Source organism: Mustelus asterias, chromosome 10 (genome assembly GCF_964213995.1).
Source record: "Mustelus asterias chromosome 10, sMusAst1.hap1.1, whole genome shotgun sequence".
Lineage (NCBI taxonomy): Eukaryota > Metazoa > Chordata > Chondrichthyes > Carcharhiniformes > Triakidae > Mustelus > Mustelus asterias.
In genome coordinates, this window is record NC_135810.1 from 72,318,080 (window position 1) to 72,342,016 (window position 23,937).

The following is a 23,937-nucleotide window of genomic DNA, read 5'->3' on the forward strand; positions in this document are numbered from 1 at the left end:
GTATCTTCATTTCTAGGAGTAACTACCTCCCTGTAGCTTTTATCTATAGCTGTCTCTGCCTCCCGAATGATCCTGAGTTCATCCAGTTCTAGCTCCAGATCCCTAACACGGTCTTCAAAGAGCTGGAATTGGGTGCACTTCCTGCAGGTGTACTGAGCTGGGACACTAATGGTGTCCCTCCCCTCAAACATCCCACAGAGGAACATTGCACTGCCTGCACTGACATCCCTGCTAACTTCCCTTACTAAGAAACGAAAGAGAAAAGAAGAAAAAAAAAGCTTACCTGCTCTTTTTTTACTGAGTCTTTTATTTTAGGTTAGAGGAGGGGGGAGGGTGGGAGACACTTCACGTCTAGTGTCTCGGGTTTCCTCACCGTTCAAATTTATCGGGCAAAACAAAAACCTTCCCAGGTCTCTCCACGGCCTACTTCTGGTTCTCTACTTCCAGCTGCTCTGGAAAAACTCCAAAAAAAAAGTAAGTTAAAAATCAAACTCTTACCTTCTAGCTCTCCTCACAAGAATCGCCTCTCTGCCTGCTCCGCTCGAACAATGAGCAGAATTGGGATAATACAAATGGAAGCAGCTTTTTTTATGTGCTGTTATGGCTTTTTACCTCGACTCTCACAGCTGACCAGATTGAAGAATAGGAGTGACTCAGGGGCATGTCTCAGAGGAAGCAAGTTGCTGTGATGTAAGCAATTAAGATGTACCTAAGGCGCAGAACTATCCCAGATGTACAGTGGAGTTTCTGTATCAAAGCAAATATTTTGGTGTGCCTTCAGAAATATTCCGATTTGCACAATTTTTATCTTTTCGGTGTTTTGTTTCATAAACATTAATTTAAGGGGGAAAAATCCATATATAATGTAGGGGAATAATTAACCTTTTTTTTGCTGTGAACTACAGGAGTCTGTTAACTTTTCTTTTTAACCAAGATTTATTTTAGTATTTTTCGCATTAAGTTACCGCAGGAGATATTTAGCATCCTGCAATATCCTACTGCCTCAGAAATAAGGCTGGTTGAATTAATGACTTTCACTCTGGCACAATGGAAGATGCTGGTCACAGGCATGCAGAAGGCAGACTGATTTAGAATTCTGTCATTGAACCAAACTGTACTGCTGATCTGTCCTAGTCTCTCACTATTCCTATTAATTGGAAGACAGATACAAATTTCAGTTCTATGATAATGAGGGGGGAATTTCATAGAGACTTATAAAATTCTAACAGGACTAACAGGGTAGATGCAGGGAGGATGTTGCCGATGGTTGGGGAGTCCAGAACCATGGGTCACAGTCTGAGGATTCGGGGTAGACCATTTAGGACGGAGGTGAGGAGACATTTTTTCACCCAAAGAGTGGTGAGCCTGTGGAATTCATTACCACATGAAGTAGTTGATGCCAAAACATGGAATGTATTCAAGAGGTGGCTAGATCTAGCGCTTGGGGCGAATGGGATCAAAAGTTATGGGGAGAAAGCAAGATTAGGCAATTGAGTTGGATGATCAGCCATGATCGTGATGAATGGTGGAGCAGGCTCGAAGGGCTAAATGGCCTTCTCCTGCTCCTATCTTCTATGTTTCTATATCTCCTCGGAGATTTGGGCAACCTACAAAGCATTGGAGAAATACCATCGGTGGTGCCTAGGCAAGATCCACCAAATCCAGTGAACGCTGTCCAACAGCAGCATCCTCTCCCAAGCTAACTTGCTCAGCATCAAGGCACTCAATATCACCCAGATCCAGTTCCACTAAGTGGGACATGTAGCTTAGATGCCTAACACCAGACTCCTAAAGCAACTGCTCTATTTGGAACTCAGTCATGAAACAAGAATCCCAGGAGGACAGTGAAAACGCTTTAAAGATGAGCTTAAAGTATCTCCTGAAGAGGTTAGAAATCCCTGCTGGCTCATAGGAGTCCTAGCTAGTGACTGACCAAATGGACAAGGTCCATATGGGAAGGCACCAAACACATCGAGATTTTGCTGTGAAGGTACAGAGGTGAAGTTGAGATGTTGGAGAGGGTGCACAAACCTCCAAACAATCTATCTACCCAACCCTTCAAGCTCCACCTGTCCCATATGTAGCAGAGTCTGTAGGTCACACATAGGTCCGGAGATGGTTGATAGGTCCAATCAACCATCTCCGAACCTATTGAACCGAAGTAGAAGCAAGTTACCCTTGACCCTGAGGGACTGCCTAAGAAAAATAACATTACAGAGATGCTCATTACAGAGATGCTCATTGCAGGAAGTGTTTTTCTGTTACATTTTATAACAAATACACTTCTGAAGTAAAGAAAAACTCGAGGATATAAGTGAATAAGTTTCAGTTTGGAACCCAGTGTAGGCTGCACCCAGCCTAAATTAACAAATAAATCTGTGATTATGACCTAATTGATGCCCACTGCCATTTGTACCTGTATCTTAATAATGAAACTATCATTATCACGAAAGAGGTAGTGTTGGGCAAGTTAATGGGGCTAAAGGTAGACAAGTCTCCTGGTCCTGATGGAATGCATCCCAGGGTACTAAAAGAGATGGCGGGAGAAATAGCAAATGCACTAGTGGTAATTTACCAAAATTCGCTGGACTCTGGGGTGGTTCCCGCAGATTGGAAAACAGCAAATGTGACGCCACTGTTTAAAAAAGGAAGTAGACAAAAGCCAGGTAACTATAGGCCGGTTAGCCTAACTTCTGTCATAGGGAAAATGCTTGAATCTATCATCAAGGAAGAAATAGCGAGACATCTGGATATAAATTGTCCCATTGGTAAGATGCAGCATGGGTTCATGAAGGGCAGATCATGTTTGACTAATTTGGTGGAATTCTTTGAGAACATTACATGTGCAGTGGACAATGGGGAACCTGTGGATGTGGTGTATCTGGATTTCCAGAAGGCATTTGACAAGGTGCCGCACCAAAGACTGCTACATAAGATAAAGGTGCATGGTGTTACGGGTAATGTATTAGCATGGATAGAGGATTGGTTAACTAACAAAGCAAAGAGTGGGGGTAAATGGGTGTTTTTCTGGTTGGCAATCAGTGACTAATGGTGTGCCTCAGGGATCAGTGTTGGGACCGCAATTGTTTATGATTTACATAACTGATTTGGAGTTGGGGACCAAGTGTAGTGTGTCAAAATTCGCAGATGACACTAAGATGGGTGGAAGAGCAAAGTGTTCAGAGGACGCTGAAAGTCTGCAAAGGGTTTTCGATAGTCTAAGTGAGTGGGTGAGGATCTGGTAGATGGAGTACAATGTTGGTAAATGTGAGGTCATCCATTTTGGTAGTAATAACAGCAAAATGGACTTTTATTTAAATGGTAAAAAATTGCAGCATGCTGCTGTGCAGAAGGACCTGGGTGTCCTTGTGCAGGAATCTCAAGGAATTGGTTTGCAGGTGCAGCGGGTAATTAAGGCGGCAAATGGAATTTTGTCCTTCATTGCTAGAGGGATGGAGTTTAAAAACAGCGAGGTAATGTTGCAGCTGTATAAGGTGCTGGTGAGGCCACACCTGGAGTACTGTGTACAGTTTTGGTCTCCTTACTTGAGAAAGGATATACTGGCATTGGAGGGGGTGCAGAGGAGATTCACTAGGTTGATTCTGGAGTTGAGAGGGTTGGCTTATGAGGAGAGACTGAGTAGACTGGGGCTATACTCATTGGAATTCAGAAGAATGAGGGGAGATCTTATAGAAACATATAAGATTATGAAGGGAATAGATAAGATAGAAGCAGGGAAGTTGTTTCCACTGGCAGGTGAAACTAGAACTAGGGGGCATAGCCTCAAAATAAGGGGAAGCAGATTTAGGACTGAGTTGAGAAGGAACTTCTTCACACAACGGGTTGTGAATCTGTGGAATTCCCTGCCCAGTGAAGCAGTTGAGGCTATTTCATTGAATGTTCTTAAGGCAAGGATAGATAAATTTTTGAACAGTAAAGGAATTAAGGGTTATGGTTATGGTGAGCAGGGTTATGGTAAGTGGGGCTGAGTCCACGAAAAGATCAGCCATGATCTTATTAAATGGCGGAGCAGGTTCGAGGGGCCAGATGGCCTACTCCTGCTCCATGTTCTTATGTTCTTATGTTCTAACTACTTTTTCATCCCAGCTGTGCCAAGTCTGTGACTAGAAATATGAACATGTAACCTGTTTCTTGCTCAGTGCTCCATCTTAGAACTGGCAATGTTCAGTCCTTTCCGCTCTTGAAAATTGGGCAGTGCTGTGGAACTTTGCTCTCTTTGGCACTGTATATTGACTCAGAGAGACAGCAATGTCCAATAACAGAGGAAACATTCCTGTGACTGCTACATTAATTTAGATTCTTCAGATGCTTAAAGGCATTTTGTAAATACAAGTTGTTGATTCGGCACAGCATGATTAAAGAACTGCACTTCATGCATGGACTGATGTACTGTTCTATAGATGATTGTGCTCACTTTTTAATCATTTGAAATCTATATCCTCTTCCAATAAAAGCTCTACAAAATGTCACACCCACCCACCCCAATAAGATAATTTCAAAAATGGGAATATTGATAGATATTTAGTAGCTGGATTATCTAACTGTATGGAGGGTCACAGGATCATGTTCAGGCAGCTACCGAATATGCACATCTACATCTCTTTGAAATATTTAATTTTCACTTTAAGAATATACTGGCCTCTGCCTCAACCACCACCTGTGATAAATGTATTTCATGTTCCAACAACCTTCTGCATTAAGGAATTGCTTCAAACCCCTGTCCTCATTCCTTTGATGATCAATTTAAATGAGTGACTTCTGTTGCTGATTCCTAAATGGAAGAAATAGCCTTTCTTCATTACCTTTCTTAATTTCGAAAGCCTCTTAAACCGCTTGGTCTTTGCTACTCGAGTGGAAATAGTTCCTTATCTCAAGTTTCATTTCACAACTGTAGTTTTATATCTGTGGCATCATGCTTATGAAATATATGCTGTGTGCTCTGAATTTATCACCTTGATTTTCTTTCTGTACCCAAACCTACAGAAGGTCCCAACTGTGATCAAACCAATACTTAGTACAAATTTATCGCTGCATCTTATTTTTGTATTCTATGTTCATTCATAACCCCAAAATGCTGTTGTCATTTGTATGTGCGTTTTTACCTGCATTTCAAAGAATTATGCTGTGAACTCTTCAGTCTTGGTGTTTATCCACATATTATAGCATGTCCTCACATTGACTCTGTTTACATTTGTTGAATGGAGAAAAACTTTCTGTTGACTCCTTTTGATGTTTTAAAGGCAGTTTCACTGTTCATGAACTTGACAATAAAGACAATTAAGTCCAGTGTTCCGTCCTTCTTTCCAGTAGTATTTTTGTGTTTATGTAGTAACAGCAAGTTTGAAAAATATTTGATAACTCATTGGTAGATTTTTTGTGACAGTTGTTTGATGATTGTGCTTGATAAGAATATCAGAGGTGCTTCCTTTGGTTGTGTAATTTTCTCCACTTGGAGATCAAAGACTGTCTCTTCACCATTGCAGGTTGTAGGAGTTTAAGACCATTTTAATCGTCCTTAATATATTTTTTAAAGCTGAATTATTCAGTGCAGTAAATTCTGCAATCGGATAAGTTTATTATCTCAGATTTATCATCTTAGTTGTAGCTTCAAGAGTGTGATGCGCTATCAATAAGGCGAAAGACTACCGATATGCCAATATAAGTGTAGGCTTTTATTCACAACAGAATCAGGAGCAGATCCCAACAATTAACAGACCTGGACTGAACAAGGGGGAGGAGACAGCCACCTTTATACTAGGTGCTGAGGGGAGGAACCAAACTGGAAGGGGATGTGTCCAGGTATGACAAACACACACAACGGTGGTCCATATAGGACAAAGGCACAACTGAGGTCCACCACAGAGTGTCCATAATTTTGGCAAGTGGCAAACTACACGTGGCAATAAGGATACTTTTTGTGATATTGTCTCCAAGCCTCATTTTTGAAATACTGGATAAGTGGTCAGGAGTCTTAAACCAAATTGCTAATTTAACCAATTGGCAATTTAGTTTAGTTTTAATCAATTACTTGTGGAGCATTAATCAAGTTAAGACTTCCTCTTCCTCTTTCTGATGTTCAGTGGCACATTCACAAGAGACTGTGGTGTTAGCCTCAATCTCACTTTGAATAAAAAGGAGTCACATTTTCACCAAGCATCGATAATGCTGTAAAATTGATGTGAATTCTCCACCATGTTTTCAAAGTGTTGCATGATATTTTTAACAGCCCCCAGGGATTTTTTATAATGAAACAACACCATAAGATGGTCTGCTTTATTTATTGTGCTTTTATATCAGTGTACCAATCTACATTTGCCCATTTTAAGTACACCCCTGGTTTGAGCGCTCAAAGTATTACACTGATGGCAAAAGTGAAATTTAACCCTCTTGCATCAAGGCCACAACTAGTCAGATTCAAAGAATGGTTCATTGCTTATAATCGACTAAGTATTCTTTTATGTCTTGTGAACACAAAATAGAATCTTGAAAATAAATTGCATACCAAAAACTTGCTGAAGTATTTCGATTCATCATAAAGTTTAAAATAAATTTCTTAACGTCTTTATAACAATGTAATGTGTCAAAACCGTCAGTCAACCTCAGACTATGGTGAAGGCCCAAGGTGCAGTACCAGCACCATCCAGCGCGCCTGGTGGCGCAGCCTGCCTCTGATTGGCTGACAGCTCTTGGGGCAGGATTTCTACCCAAATGGGGGAAGTGAAACAATGAAATGTCCCCTGTGGAGCCCTGATTGCCCATCAGGGACTTAATTCTCGCTGGGTTTCCAGAGATCAGATCAGCAAGGCTGTTGGCAGTTTTTGAGCCTGATGACCGCATCCTCCCACCCCCATTAAATTCTTCCTGTGTTCAATTGCTGCTTTTAATATGAGGGCAGCCTTTCTCACTTTACCTCTGACAGTTGGCTATTTTATCCATGCCTGGATCAGGGCTGTAATGATGTCTGGAGTAGAAAGCCCCTGGCAAAACTCAAAACAAATGTCACATGATAACATTGTTGACTTCCACCTGATGACGGAGAGTAGGCCGGTAGGGTGGGAATTTCCTAGACTGGATTTGTCCTGCTTTTTGTGACATATCTGGGCAATTTTCCACTTTGTCAGGTAGACGTCAGAGTTGTAGCTGTACTACAATAGTTTGGTTTGAGCCGCATTTAGCTCTGGAGCACAAATGTTCAGCATTGCCACCAGGACATTGGTGGGATCCATTGCTTTTGTTGGTGTGTACTATGCTCAGCCATTGCTCTTTCATATGGAGTGCATTTAATTGGCTGAAGACTGGCATCTGTGATGGCGGGGATCTCAAGAGAAGATCCTTTCCCTCTCCCTTCATCCTTGTCTCATATGTTTCATCAATTGTACTCAATTGGATGGCCAACAAACAATTCATTTACTTCAGATGTAGCAATTCATCATAAATAAAATGAGAGGTTTAAAATACTTCACAAAATTATGTTGTCAAATGTATTATTAATGGGAGTACAGAAATTACTATTTTACTCATCAGAACTTAAAGCGTCCTAAGAATTGCTGATCTATTCAATGTCCAGAATGTCGTGTAATTTGGCTAAAATGGCCATTTCTGGCAGTAGTTTATTTGCCTACTGATGAACTATTTTTAAAATCTATTGGCATGATTCCAATAATTGATTTACTACTTGAAATCCTTGAATTAAACTGCACATTTCACTTCTTTTGTACAATTGTGCACCATGCATGTGTCTTTCATATCTCGAAATGGTGAGAATCTAGAACTTGATACTTTAGGGATGAGCTAAGGTGAATACAGCTATCTCTCTTTAAATGAGTTCGCAGTGTTTTTCATTTTAGCACAATTTGCAAATAATGGAACGTATCCAAATAGTGCTGCCTCCACTTTGTTTGAATCTGTCTGAATGTTTTAAACACCATACCACTGCTTCACTCGTTCCTCTCCTGACATCACTGCTTCTCACTCACCCCTTCCTTCTCCTGACCTTCTCATTCCCTGCCTCATCTCACCCTCTCATTCTCTTCCATTCACTGCCTCTCATTTCCCCTTTCCAAACCCCTCTTTGCTGCTTCCCTCACTGCCCCTCTCACTACCTCAATCACGCTCCAGAATCTTTGCTGAGCAAGAGGAAGGGCAGGAGGAAAATATGTAGAAAGAGGAATTTTGAACCAGTAGGTTCAATTGAGCTAATAGATTTTGTGTTAAAATTAGGCCAGGTACGTCACCCACTCTTATTATGTGCTTTCTTAATGGGAAGTGATATTGTTCAGAACACCATTTTTTAAGAACAGTGCTAAACGAGGGATAACTTTCGTATAAATATAAAAGCAAAACACTGCGAATGCTGGAATCTGAAACGAAAACAGAAAATGCTGGAAAATCTCAGCAAGTCTGACAGCAACTGTGGAGAGAGAATAGAGCCAATGTTTCAAGTCTGGATGACGCTTTGTCAGAACTTTGTCAGCTCTGATGGAGAGTCATCCAGACAACTTTAGTATACCTGCATTTAAGAGGAAACTGGCCAAGCATATGAGGGAGAAGGGTCATGCTTGCTGATAGAGTTATACAAGAAAGGATGGCAAGAGGCCTGATTGGAACGCGAATGTTGACATGGATAGATGGGCTGAATAGCCTGCTTGTGAAGAAAGAAATTGCCAATTGCCATTTTTATCAATGCAATGTTTTATCTCCGGAATGTGATCATTGCTTGAACCATTTTAGTTAATTTTCCATTTGTGGATTTATAAGTTCAGAAGTCAAATGAAATATTGCACATTCAATACCCATCGTAAGTGAATATGACTAACAACAAGTAACTTCCAAAAATGCTTGAAGAATAAAGCACTTCTTTAACTAAAGCAAAGTAATTTGTGCAGGCAATTTATTTTAATAAAGGGTATCTGCTTAGTTCTAAAGAGTTTACTAGTAAGCATTCTTCACAATTGTTAAGCAATATTTTATGACACACACGTACTGTTTCGGGTGTGTTGACAGCTGACACTGATCTGGAAGGTAACGTTTCATTCCAAGCAGTACCATCTGTTCCAGTTTCCACCCCAAATGTGAAACCTTCCTGCCAACCAAGCAACAGCTTATCTCCATTCATATTTATCAATGCATTATTTTGGCTTTTCTTTTTCTGGCACAGTGCTGTTAAACCTCAGCTGTTCTTCTATCCTTGCACACCGACACAGCAACTTGCATTTATATGGTGCTTTTACTGTAGGCAAATGTCCCAAAGAGCTTCACAGGATCTGATCAAACAGAATTTGATACCAAGCCATATGAGATATTCGGACAGGTGAAGGGTTGTAGGTTTGCTTACAGAGCATCTTAAAGGAGTTGGAAAGGTAGACAGCCAAAAGAATTCCAAATCTTGGGCCCAAAAAGCTGAAATCACGGCCACTCCCATAAAGCAATAGAAATAGGGGATTGCAAGAAACCAGAGTTACTTGGAGTGCAAATACCTTGGAGCATCGTGGGGCTGGAAAAGTTTACGACAATAGGCAACGAAGAGGTCATGGCAAGATTTGAAAGTGATGATAAGATTTTGAAAATAGTATGTTGCCAGACCAGGAACCAATGTAAGTCAGCAAGGACATGGATGATGGATAAACATGACTCGATACCGGTTTGGATAGAGGCAGCTGATATTTGAACAAGGTCAAGTTTGTGGAGGGTGCAGGTGGAAGGTGGCTAGGAAAGCATTGGAATAGTTCTGGGGGAAACAAAGACATGGATCAGGGTTTGAGCAGCAGATAAACTGAGTTAGGGTGAGAATGGCGTGATGTTATGCTGGAGGAAGTAGGTGGTCTTGGTGATGGAGAGGAAATGGGGATCGGAAACTGCACTCGGGGTCACATAGGAAGTCAAGATTGTGAAAAATCTGCTTCAGCCTCAGACAGTGGTGGCGAAGGAGAGATATGTACTGGAATTCTACAGCCCTGCCCGCCACAGAATCGGAGCGGGTGAGGGACAGACAACGGAAATGTCCATTGACCTCGGGTGGGAATTTCCGGTCTCACTCGAATGAGGCTGTAAAATCCTGTTCATGGAGTTAGTGATTAGGAAACAGAGTTTGTGGCAGGGACCAAAGACAATGGATTCCAATATTTCTGCTCATGCTTTACTGGATGTCCAACAAGCAGTGTGATAGATCATAGCACCTAGCTCTAACTTAGCACCATCTCTCATGACCACTCCATTGTCTATCAGCATACATGTGGAACAGGATGTATTTTCAGATGACAATGCCAAGCAGCTGCATACTGATGACAAATAGGAGGAGGACAAGAATAGACCCTTGGAGAAACTCGGTAGTATCAAGGTGGGAGGGGAAGTTATTGCAGGTGGAGAATGGAACAAGGCAAGATATGGGGTGGAGTTCTCACAAAAAAACTAAGGCTGGAATTCTCCAGCCATTCACACCCTACCAGCGAGGACAGAGAATTTGGCACTCTGCCAAATCTCCATTCACGACAGTAGGATGGAAGAATCCCGGCTGCGAGCAAGGTCGGAAAATCTATGTCATAACGATGAGAATAATGGAGTGACCTGTGCTGGTCTCCGCACTGCAATCCTCCCACACTCAGTCATTTTTTTGCACAGTTGGAGTTTTATGCTGGTTCTGGGGTTGGGGGGGGGAGTGACGGTAGAGCCTAAACACGCCAGTGAGCGCTATTTTACAAGGGCACCCAGGTTTCACAGTGTAATGAGAGACCCCCACCTCATCAGCAGCATGTTTTCCCCCATCCCCTCCCAGAGACAGGTCCCCACATCGGGGCCCCACTCAGGCCCTACCCCCTTGTCACTGCCCTCGCCCACTGGCAGTGTCCAACTGACACTGTCTGGGCCCTGCCAATGTGCCAGGTGGGCACTATCTGGGCATTGCCCAGCCATGTCCCCAACATCCGGGTGCTTCAATTGCCTCTGAGCCCCCCGGGCGTGACCTAGTGAAGACCAGTAGTGATCTTGCCGTTATCGCACAGCACCCAAAGGCCAGAGACTTCCGTGTGCTGCGATTTTAACAGGCTATGCATATTTAAATGGTACTTTTAAAATGTGCTGTAGGTTCAATGCTGGCTTTTAAAAGGTAATTGGATGATCAAATGAACAGAAAATATTTCTGGGCTGTAGGGAAAGGGTGATGGTGTGGGACTAGCTGAGTTGTTCTTGCAGACAGCCAGTATAGACGAGACATGCCAAATTGCCTCTCCCTCTGCTGTAACCGTTCTGTAATTCGATAGTGGAATTTGAGAAATGAATAGAAGCCAAATCACTGACTACATGTGGGCCACTGCCAGTCCTGTTAAATTTTAAAATATGCTAAACATAAATGTTACTCCAGCCCCAAAGGCTTAAAACTCCAAAGGGCACTGCTAATTTCAATTACATCAATTGACAGGCCCAAACTAAAAGGGAAATCAGGACCCCAAATGTCGCACAAATCCATTAAATGGACACCCAGACAAACTATTTGTCTTTCTTATTGATCTTGGTGGATCAATGCATTGTTGCAAAGTGTTTATTCCTGTGAGCCCCACATTTGTTGAAAAGCTTTAAGCAGTACACAAAATTGTGTATTTCATATAACATGATGTGTCATAACACAGCATAAAAGGAACGATCTTGTGCTCATCGCCACAAGTCCACTTATCAAATGGCTAATGTCATTACTGGATTTATTCAGTGAGCAATGTAAATATTCATTTTATCTTGCTAAAATGCTGTGAATCCTGAGTTCTAAAAGGTTATTATGCCGTGGGTTGTTCTATAAATCACTATCTTTTTTTTCTTTGTTTGTTTGGTTTTTCACAAGCCTGAAATGATTTTACATCATTGCTTGTATCACACTAATTCGATATTCCCCACCCCACACTAATGTGACAGGCCCCTGTATTTCTGAGCTGTCATCTGGAATACACACCCAAATGCTATTCTGCATTTTTTGAATGCAGCCTGTAAAACTGTTCCCAAAAGCGTGGGATGGGGACTATCGAATTAGTCCCCATCCCACACTAATTTGATAATCCTCAACCCCACCCTAATTTAATAGTCCCCATTCCAGACTTTTGGGAACAGTTTTAGAGGCTGCATTCACAAAATGTATAAAAGTATTTGGGTGTGTAGTCCAGATGACAGCTGTATTTGGTGGCAGACGTATTCTCAAGCATGATGTGTTTCATGGGAAACTACATCCTTTTTTTGACCTTTCCCCAACTACATAATGCTACTATGTCTTAGAATCTTACTGAGCAGAAAGATCTCTTTGAAAGAGTTTCCAATTAGTCCCAAACCCCTGCTTTTTTCCCATAGCCCTGCAAATTTCTCCTTTTCAAGTATATTGAATGTTTTTTCACACTGTTTCAAATCTATATTACTTCAAAAATAATGGAAACAGAGTGAAATTCTTATCAGCATAAAACTTAATATTTGCCTTTGTTTTGCACTTTATTTGAATATTGTTTAATTCTTAAATCCAGCATCAAATTTCTTTGATGAGCTGCTTTAGGTTGAAAATGAGTGCAGATTAGATTTTTTTAATAATAGGGGTTCTGCGTGTTCTCGGACCAATGATTGTCAATTAATTATGTTTTGGGTGCATTGGGAAATGTAGAGCCTGCTTCATAATACGTGACGGGTATAACACATTTCATCAGAAAAATCTGTGCATAGTCTCAGACAATATCAGTGGCATATTCCCATAACATTCACTATTGTATGTCACAAGGAGGATTGGAATGTTTTATAATATTGACCCAGAAATTGCTGGAAAAAACAATGGTGAATGATTTGTTCACTAAATCTGCAGTGAAAAGGTGACACATGGGGTTCCAATTCTCCCCAAATTGATGGACAATTTGTGCTATTCCCTGAATAGCCTCAACATAAGGCAACTTGAATGGCTTGCCAGGCTATTCCCAAGGTAGAGTCAATTGCATTACTATGGGTCTGCATTTAGGCCAGGCCAAGTGAGGATGACAGATTCTTTCCTTACGGGCATTAGTGAACCTGATGGGGGTTTTTACAACAATCCAGTAGTTTCATGGTCACCATTACTGATGGTAACTTTTTATTTCATTTAATTCCACAACTGCAGTGCTGCAATTTGCACTTACCTCCTGATCATTAGTCCAGGACTCTGAATGTCTAGTCCAAAAGCCACTCTTCTATGGTATCAGGTAAAGTTTTAAAGCAATGTAAAATGAATAGTGACATCTGAAGTGAACTCGAGCAATTCCATTTAGAATTGCGATCAATTCACTAAACCCATCTGTATCTTAATTCAGAACCATTACCATTTCAACAGAGGACAACTTGAGTATTGCAGAAGAAAGATGTTGTTGAAGCTTTTAATCTTGTACTCATCAGAACAGATGCAAGAATGGCAAATTTCAAAGGGAATAACAATGAGAAAAGGGTGTTGGTTAGTTGGCAAGTCGATTTTATTTGGTTGAGACATTACCACAGGGAATGCACCAGGAACTATAGTTTAAGTCAAAAAAGGCATAATGCCTGGATATGTTCCTTTTTCTTGCAAAGGACAGGTCAATGTGTATGATATATGTGTATTTATATATATAGATTCTAGCAATAAATCAAGATGGTTTCTTTCTTCATACGAGCTGCACTTCTGGATTTTTAAGACCCTGCTCTTTGCTACAGTGTGTTTTATGGGAGGAAAAGTTTTTTTTGCACTATGTTAATGGAGCTTCAGCCTGAAATTGTTAATGTTGCTCAGCTGTCTGCAAGAATATGAATGATTTGCTGTTTCCTGATTAAAAATCTGTCTGCAATTAACACCCTCCTTGGCTTTTCAGAAAAGCTCAATAACCACTTGCACAAGGTTTCTGCGATTGCCTTTGCATTTTCCTGTCCTTTTGTGTCTTTTAAGGTTTCTTTCTGGATGAGGATGCAAATTGTTTAATTCCCGAATAAAACTGCCAACTAGCAGCACAGGGTCAGAACATTAGTCCTGGGAAGTTGTACCATAGACGTTAGGCCATACATGCCAATGATGGGTGGTGGATCATTTCAAGTAACATGCCCCTTTGGCTGTTTTCCAATAGGTAGAGTATTGACTGTACTCAACCAGCATATGCTTGCAAAACTCAGAACAAAATGTCTCACAGCACCAGGGACCCAGGTTCAATTCCAGCCTCGGGTGACTGTGTAGAGTTTGCATGTTCTCCCTGTGTCTGTGTGGGTTTCCTCCGGGTGCTCCGGTTTCCTCCCACAGTCTGAAGATGTGCAGGTTAGGTTGAATACTAAATTGCACCTTGGCGTCAGGTGGATTAGCAGGGGTTACAGAGATAGAGCCTAGGTGAGATTTGATTTATTGTCACGTGTATTAGTATACGGTGAAAAGTATTGTTTCTTGCGCGCTATACAGACAAAGCATACCATTCATAGAGAAGGAGAGAGTGCAATATGTAGTATTACGGTCATAGCTAGGGTGTAGAGAAAGATCAACTTAATATGAGGTAGGTCCATTCAAAAGTCTGATGGCAGCAGGGAAGAAACTGTTCTTGAGTTGGTTGTATGTGAACTCAGACTTTTGCATCTTTGCCCGATGGAAGAAGGTGGAAGAGAGTATGTCCGGGGTGCATGAGATCCTTGATTATGCTGGCTGCTTTTACGAGGCAGTGGGAAGTGTAGACAGTGTCAATGGATGGGAGGCTGGTTTGTGTGATGGATTGGGCTTCATTCACGACAGTCTTGGACAGAGAGGAGCCAAACCAATCTGTGATACAACCAGAAAGAATGCTTTCTATGGTGCATCTGTAAAAGTTGCTGAGAATCATAGTGGACATGCCAAATTTTCTTATCCTCCTGAGAAAGTAGAGGCGTTGGTAGGCTTTCTTAACTATAATGTCAGCATGGAGGGACCAGGACAGGTTTTTGGTGATCTAGACACCTAGAAATTTGAAGCTCTCGACAGGACATGCCCCTGTCTACATCCCCGTTGACATAGTCAGAGGCATGTCCTTCACTACACTTCCTGAAGTCAATGACTAACTCTTTTTCATTTTACTGACATTGAGGGAGAGATTATTGTCACATCATCAGTTCACCAGATTCTCTAACTCATTCCTGTACTCCATCTCATCATTGTTTGAGATCTGACCCACTACGGTGGTGTCATCAGCTAGCTTGAAAATCAAGTTGGAGGGGAATTTGGCCACTCAGTCATAAGTTTGTAAGAAGTATAGTAGGGGGCTGAGGACACAGCTTTGTGGGGCATCAATGATGGGGATAATTGTGGAGGTGGTGTTGTTGCCAATCATAGAATCATAGAAACCCTACAGTCCTTACTGATTGTGGTCTGTGGGTTGGGATGTCTAAGATCCAGTCACAGAGGGAGCAGCGAAGCCCTAGGCCATGGAGTTTGGAGATAGGTTTTGTAGGAAATTGTTGTCAGTGCAGGCTCGAAGTGCAGAATGGGCTGAATGGCATCTGTCGTGATTCTATTCTAACTGTCCCTTCATGATGGGAAGGTTGTGCAGCTTGGCGCAGACCAAAATACATCTTAAACCCACGCTGCATGTACTGCAGTCATCCAGGCAGCAGAAACACTGTTTCAATACAGTAAGGGTTTGTTCTGTCTCATTTCTCATGGCGTGGAGCTGCCAGCGTTGGACGGGTAGGCACAGTAAGTAGTCTGTCAACACCAGGTTAAAATCCAACAGGTATATTTGATAGCACGAGCTTTCAAAGCGTTGCCTCTTCATCAGGTGATTGGGCAACGCTCTGAAAGCTCGTGGTACCAAATAGACCTGTTGGACTTTAACCTACTTACTATTTCTCGTGGCAGCAGAGCTTTCATTGTATGTATGCTGTGCACATGCAAGTGGGCTACACAATGGAGTCATCAGCCTTGTCATTTCCGGATAGCTCTGGTCACCTGGCAACCACTCTTTTGGCCATGATGAGTCTATTGTAGCTGGCACAGTGAACTGCCACAGATTGAAGGCATCACGATTGCTGGCAGGATGTTGAGCATTGACCTGTATAATTCACTTCCTGTGGTCATACAACCTCTGGATGTTGAAGAGTGGAACTCCTTTGGGGTCCAGTATAGAGCAGAGCTAACACATGGTGCCCACAAAGTGATGTGCATGCAGTCAATGAGGAAGGCTGCAGTCCTAGTGAGGCCAAGTGCTTACTCTGCATGCTTGTCTTTAGGAAAAGGGAACAAAATATAGTTAGCTCTTTGAACTGAGAACTTCAGTGACCTCTCTTACTCAACATCAGGTGGAACACTCGAACGTGAAAGCAGCAGACACACAGTTAACTTCACAGTCTCTGGCAATGTTTGTCTTTGCCCTACTCTGAGGCTGAGGTTGTGCCTGCAGCTGGTGGCAAATTTCTGTGAGGAAGACTTTACTGAGGCTCAGATATCTCACACAGTGGCCCTCACTGAGATTCGGGGAGATGAATTGCTCTCGGAACACTTCATGAATGATGAATCAACCCAATTATTGTTTATTTGGCACTAATTCTGAAATACATCCAGACCATTTTCCATGTCAATTTAAAATACAAACCTTTGCAGGCTTCAGGTAAATTTTCTCTGAATCCAGAGGAAAGCTAGCCATCGTGTCCTTGTTTTGAAAACATTTTCAATCTAGATGAAAGTTTAAAAGTAGATCGCTGTACCCATCAATCTATAATGTGATGAAATTCAGCAATACAACTCTGAGGCAACAATATTTCCACTCACATTAATTGTGTCACCATAAGCGGCTCAGTTACCACATTCCATCTACCACGAAGAGAATTTGTATTAGGTGCATTCACAACTCTGACTATATCTAAATAGAGAAAAGTAATGTTGCATAAGCTTTTCATCATTCTGAACTTTTACAAAACATTAACCAAATAGCTGCCAGAAAAGGGAGTTGTAACACAGTAGTGCAAAGAGCGACTTTTAAAATAAAATCTGTCGGTAACCATATTGTCAAGATCTGGATTTCGGTTGCGAGGTGTATGTCAGGGTGATGTGAAGCCCTGATGCACAGGTATGTGCTAAAATTGCTCGGAGTTTATTTCCATTTGGGTTGATTTCCACTACCCTGGACACTTTGCAAAAGTCTTTTGAGGCCATGCCTAGTCGTAATGCGGCTCTTACCTAGGAAATGTGACACTGATTAACTCCGAGATCTGGTCTTACTCCGAGATTAGCCAGTGTGACTGAACTAATCAGCACAACTAACACCCCATCCCCAGCGACCCAACTCAACCACTCCCAGACCTGACCTACCTCTCTCTCCCACCACTGCCTCTCCCACCACTGCCACTCCCACCCCTCAAAAACAGCCCAAGCCGACTGTTCACTCACCCACCCACCCATGCACTCTTGCACCCACCTACATACTCTCTTCCGCCCGTCATCAACCATTCACCACACACTCACCCATGTGGCCACTTGCCTGTATACATACTCTCACCTGCTTAGCAAAGCATCCTGGCACTTGCCCTGAAATGCACCTGTATACCTATTCACTAACCCACTGAAAGATTCAAGATCTTTGGCTAAGTTTTTGATGTTAAAGAAAGGAAACTGTCCCATCTCTGCCTGTCTTCTCCTACGCTCAGTCTTCCACAGAGATGTCAGCGCTTACCTAACATTGTCTCAGCTGGGATTGGAAGTCCCGGCTGAAAAACCGCAAAATGGCCAGGCCGCAGCAACCTTCGTGGGTACGGCACTGTGCGCAGCATCACTGCTGACCAGAAGATCTGGGCCACGCTCAAGATTCCCTTGTATATGTGCAAAGTGTTTCGGAAAAAATTGCACATTTTGGTATCTTTCTTTCTCTCTCTTTCTGTCCCACCCTCATCTGCATCTGCCATCATCATAGCATGGAAAACAGGTCACAACATATGCGTTCCCCACCCCTTCACTCTGTTTCTCTTCCCTTTTTAAGTTTTTATCTGCTTTTCTTGCCTCACTTCCATTTATGATTTGTTTTATCTCTGTCCCACTGTACCGGTTCTGTTCTGATTCACTTTGTCTGTTTATCTCTGTACCCATTGGGTGGTGTGAAGAATCAGGCCAGGGACATCGGCCAGCATTCAGGTGGCATATTGAGCGGGATGCTGCCAGTGGCATAGGTTGGCATTTGAATCAAATGTTGGGGTAGGTGGAGGAGGGGATCTGACCATGATATACAAGATCTTGGCAACTAAGTGTGAAGGGGAAAAGAAGTAACTGTGGCTCTTAAAGGAATTAGGAACATATGCAACTAATATCTTAAAATTTACCTTGATTATTGCAGAAGAGTTTCATTTTTAGTCTATTAACTTGAGATGTACAATTTGAGTTCACTACATTTGGAATGTGTGGGGGACAGATCATTATTTTCAAATAACCACAATCAGAATGATGTATTCCCAGATCAGATGTGCAGGGTGAAAAGGAACAATACAAAATTCAAATACTGTAGATGCTGGAAATCTGAACGAAAAACAGAAAATGCTGAAAATTCTCAGCAGGCTTATCGGCGTCAGTGGAGAGAGAAACGATGTTCACATTTCGGGCTTGCTGCATATTTCCAGCTTTTTCTATTTTTTTTCCTATTCTAGATGAAGCTGCCTTCATTCTGTCCAGCATTACCTCTAATCTCTATCCTCCCAAGAGCTCATTGACTACTGCTGTGAATTTACTTTTCCCAGCCACTTTCTCTGAGTAAGATTGCTTATTTGTGTGAACTACTTCTGAGAAAACCTTCTGAGGACTGGGTGATTGCAACACCCAGAGGGATTGACGTAGCCCAGCCAAGGAAATGCTGGCAAACCACATTAACTTCACACCAATGGTGTGTAGGTGTTATTTTTCTGAACCCTAACTAGTAATGTGGAAGCTAACACACTGACCACACATCAGGAATTCCTGTTGTGTGGTGAATGATGTCTCAATCTTAAAAATGAACGCATCTGCAATTTCCTGATGTGTTGCCAGTGTGATAGCTTCCACACTGCTAGTTAGGGTTCAGCAAGCGAGCCCCCCACACCCTCATGTTCACACAAACCTGAAAAGTCAAATCTATCATGTAATTTGGCTCATCAAATAAATTGCCAGCCTTGCACTCTTCACCATCTTTAACTCTACATCAGTAATTTACTCTTTTCCTGCCCATATATAATGAATTTTACAGCCTTCATTTATAGAATATATAATACGCCAGTATTGAGAGCTGCTTTAAGAATTTGTGGAGTAATAACCACACACATTTAATCCCAGTCAATGATATATGCAAACAACATTGAGCTCAAACCTGGTGGAAACATATTGCCCGAGTGTTTTGTTCTGTTTGTTAACTTTGTACATGTTGATAATAAATTGCCTTCAACGGAATTGCTCGTTCTTTTGTTTTTGAGTTGATTTCTGGAAAAGTTAGAACTTCCATTGGGGTGAACATTTAATGAGGCACTGACCTGGTCATATAGCATATTGAATAAGGATTGCACATAGCATGTACCTTGAGTGTATATATTCGATTTTTTGAAAGGTTCCTGAAGTATACATTCCATTCCATTGCATGACTTTGTGCTTACTATTATTCTGTGACAGTATCACTCCTTTCCCTTGGTCTCTCAGGTTTCTTCATGAAGCAGTGGCCTTGTTTGAAGCGTAACAGTTGTGCAATTTCTGAACTACTTGACCATTGAACATTCATTTTTTGTTTATAAAATGCGTTGTTTTTAAAATGCTTTAAATGTCTATGTCAAGTGATTATTCTCAGTGGACAGGAACTCTTGGATGTAGGTTAGCCACCTTACCATCATTTATTTATTTAGCTAAGAGAAGGAACCAAAGTCATTCCAGGTCATTTCTGAATGTGTAATGGGTGATACATTGAGTGGATTATGGCAAAACAATACAGGAAGTATCAGCATTTCACAGAGTAATGCTGGAGAAAGCGTAAGACACTGCAACAGGAGTAAGGGATTCAGCCCCTTGAACCTGCTCCACCAATCAAATTAGACCGTGCTTGATCCGTGACACCACTTTACCAGTGGTGCAGTGGTATTGTCATTGGACTAGTAACCAGAGATGCATGGTAATGCTTTCGGAACTGGGGTCAAATTCCACCATGGCAGATGGTGAAATTTGAATTCACTAAAAATCTGGAATTATAAGTCTAATGACCAAGAAATCATTGCCACTTGTCAAAAAAGAACATCCGCTTCACTGATGTCCTTTAGGGAAATCAGCTGTCCTTCCTTGGTCTGGCCTACATGTGACTCCATGTTAACTCTTAATTGCCCTCCAGGATGGGCAATAAATGCTGGCCCAGCCAGCAAAGCCCACATCCCATGAACAATAAAAAAAAGATACATTTCACTTGATTCCCTCACCAATAAAAATTGATTGATATTAGTCTTCAAAGATCCAATTGCCCCAGCATTTTGGGGGAGAGAATTTGAAATTTTTGCGAGCCCTTAAATTTTTCTCTCCTGAATTGTCTAGCTCTAATTTTAAAATTATGGGTCGGAATTTACGGCCCCACTTATCCGAAACCATAAAATCCCACCCAAGGTCATGTTCCACCCTCGCCCGCTCCGATTCTCATGGCAGGCGGGGTGGTAAAATTCTGGCCTATGTGTCCTAGTTGGGTTTCACCATATCTACACTACAAATCCCTTTAAAACTTAAAGTCTCAATCTGATCACCCTCAATCTTCTAGACCAAAGGGAATACGAGACTACTTTTAGACACCTATGTTCATAAATTAACACTCCCAAGCCCTGATACCAATCTTCAATGCGTGCCCTCCATAGTCAGTATAGGCATTCTGAGCTGCAATGCCCAAAGTTGAACTCTACTCCAGATGGGGTCTGACCAAAGCTTTGTACAACTGAGCCAAAACTTTCCCCCCTTGGTTTTCCGGGATAGTCGCATTATCAGAGACATTTCCTAGAAATAACATTGGTGGGCTCAGCAGCCAACATTATTGTAAACAAGAAAATACTCATCAGATAATCTGGAAATCTTCAAGGAATATAAAAATAAATAACCTTTTAGCTACAAAAGTATGAGGTAAATTTTCATCTGCACTGCACTTTGTAAATCAACATTCCTCTCAGGCACAGGAAAATAGAAGGGGCAGAGACATGGGGCAGAATTTTCATCCCAACATAGGGGTGAGGACAGAGGTAGGTGGGCAGACAATTTTGCACTGCAGGCTGGCATGCTAGTTTGTTGGCACCAGCCCAACTACAAGGCATTTTGTTACAGACCAGATTGGGGGTGAAATGGGTAACAGCCTGCAAGCAGCAGGTAGTTTATTAAGCTAATTAAGCAATATTTCCGTCCTCTTGCAGGCCCCTTTCATGATGTTGGCCTCCATGACCCAATGGAAAGTGCTACAGGCAGACTTTAAAGCCTACCCACACCCCTGCCTATTTGGTCACATCTGCAGCCTCAGGCTGCCCTGTAGAGTGTGTCCCCCCCACCTCCCCCACAACGGTGATGCAGCTGTGGCCACTTTTTAATTCAAAATTGTTTTTTAAACTCCTGATGGTGTACCTGAAGATGGAGGCACCCTCTCTCTCCCAACCTGTTACTGTAGGGTTCACCTTCTTCCATGCTGGAAAGCTTCCTGTTGGCCCTCCAGCTTCGAGACCAAGCCTGTCATCCTTAATTGAATAGTGAACATGCCTTATAGCCACTAATGACTCGAGGCAAAATCACTGTCAAGTGACTGTCCTCGACAGTGCAGGGATGGGACCTTTATGTTCAAAAGAGTTGGAAAATTTTTGACCCTAATATCTGTTTCACAAATCAAAATGCAAAATCCTGCTGAATAGAATGATCACCGTCCCCTTGAATTTCCCGGGGCTTTCCGATCTGATGTAATTAGCCTGCACTTTTAAGTAGGCACAGATCCCAAAGCTCCAGCTAGCAGGGGAAGTTCCCACCCTCATTTTGTGTGTTTGTTCATTGGATATTGGAGAGAAGGGGGTCTCTGAAGAAAGCAGGGTTTTCCCCAAGTAGCCACAGATCAGACATCTGAGGTAGTTTGAGGAACAGAAGCAACCTTTCTTTTTATTCCCTCAACCCCCACCCAGGCCTCCCCTCCATCATCTTGCACACTCCCCACACCAGGGTGATTCAAAAGGCTGATACAAACCAGGAGTGCAGGTACAGGCCTCCAGAGTTCTGCAGCTGCACCCCCAAGTTCCTATTCCCTGTTCAGGCATAAGATCCAGCCAAGGAACAAGGTTGCACTAGCAATGCGCCCAGAACATGCAAATGACCCAGGGTAGGAAAAACATTTGCATCTACTTCCTCAGAGGCATAGCGCACCTGGGATGGACTCCAACTGTCACGCACCCAAACAGAAAAATCTACTCCGATGTTTCCATTTTAATTCAGCAGTGGTGAACATGAAATTGTGTTTCTCAGTCAGTGTGGACCATCTGGTATGATATTTTGGTAAAAAGATATAAACCTCAAATTTGTTTAAGTATTTCTGTACCATTGATTGTCAAATATTAAAATACTAAAAAAGACAGGTAGGGTTCTGAAGACTGTGGAGGAACAGAGAGATCTTGGGGTCCATATCCACAGATCTCTAAAGGTTGCCACTCAAGTGGATAGAGCTGTGAAGAAGGCATATAGTGTGTTAGCTTTTATTAACAGGGGGTTGGAGTTTAAGAGCCGTGAGGTTATGCTGCAACTGTACAGGACCTTGGTGAGACCACATTTGGAATATTGCGTGCAGTTCTGGTCACCTCACTATAAGAAGGATGTGGAAGCGCTGGAAAGAGTGCAGAGGAGCTTTACCAGGCTGCTGCCTGGTTTGGAGTGTCGGTCTTATGAGGAAAGGTTGAGGGAGCTGGGGCTGTTCTCTCTGGAGCGGAGGAGATTGAGGGGAGACTTAATAGAGGTTTATAAAATGATGAAGGGGATAGATCGAGTGAACGTTCAAAGACTATTTCCTCGGGTGGATGGAGCTATTACAAGGGGGCATAACTATAGGGTTCATGGTGGGAGATATAGGAAGGATATCAGAGGTAGGTTCTTCACGCAGAGAGTGGTTGGGGTGTGGAATGGACTGCCTGCAGTGATAGTGGAGTCAGACACTTTAGGAACATTTAAGCGGTTATTGGATAGGCACATGGAGCACACCAGGATGGTAGGGAGTGGGATAGCTTGATCTTGGTTTCAGATGAAGGTCGGCACAACATCGTGGGCCGAAGGGCCTGTTCTGTGCTGTAATGTTCTATGTTCTAGCCTGTCTTTATTGTGCATTTTACAAGTATTAACAAACTAGCAGATATTTTATTCTGACCTGTAGTAGTGGAGTTGGTTGGCTCTTAAATTTATTTGGCCTTTGACCACTGAGCTACTGAACTGAGTGTTGCTTGAGATGTATTCATTTTGTACTAAATATTAGAAGTATTTCTTTTTCCCAGTGTGAAATAATCTTCCAATAATATCAATTAAACCTTTGAAAGGTACATGATGAAAATCTGTCAAAGAATGAGTTTGAAGCTGGTAAGAAAGGAAATAGATCAAATGTGATGGAACATGTTTCCATTTCTGCTGTGACCATCAACTGGTCAGGGGTGAGTATTCAAACTCGTCAGATTTAATAGGTCGCGTTAGCTGCTAGGGCTGGTGGAAGAATGTAACTTTTCAGGGATTTTACTTGTGCCTAGTCACTTCCTACAGAGGATTGAATAAATTGGAAACACCTGGCCAAGGGGACAGGTTCTAGGCAATCGTTTTCACTGTAATAGGGGATCAAGATTTATTTATTTTCAAATGCCAAGCCGGATTGTGTTCCCTGTATTGGAATTGTGTACTCTACTTTATTGCCATAGGAACCACAGTTTCAGATGGACAAACACCATTTGCTGCCAGTAGCAATATTAGAGTTAAATTATGCTACCATT

At 42.1% G+C, this 23,937-nt stretch overlaps 1 protein-coding gene across 1 annotated transcript in view; it reads left to right on the forward strand.

Annotated features, from left to right (window-relative positions):
- The window catches only part of gab2 (GRB2-associated binding protein 2), a 324,841-nt gene that overhangs the window by 117,700 nt on the left and 183,204 nt on the right, over positions 1 to 23,937 (forward strand). The window lies entirely within an intron of this gene.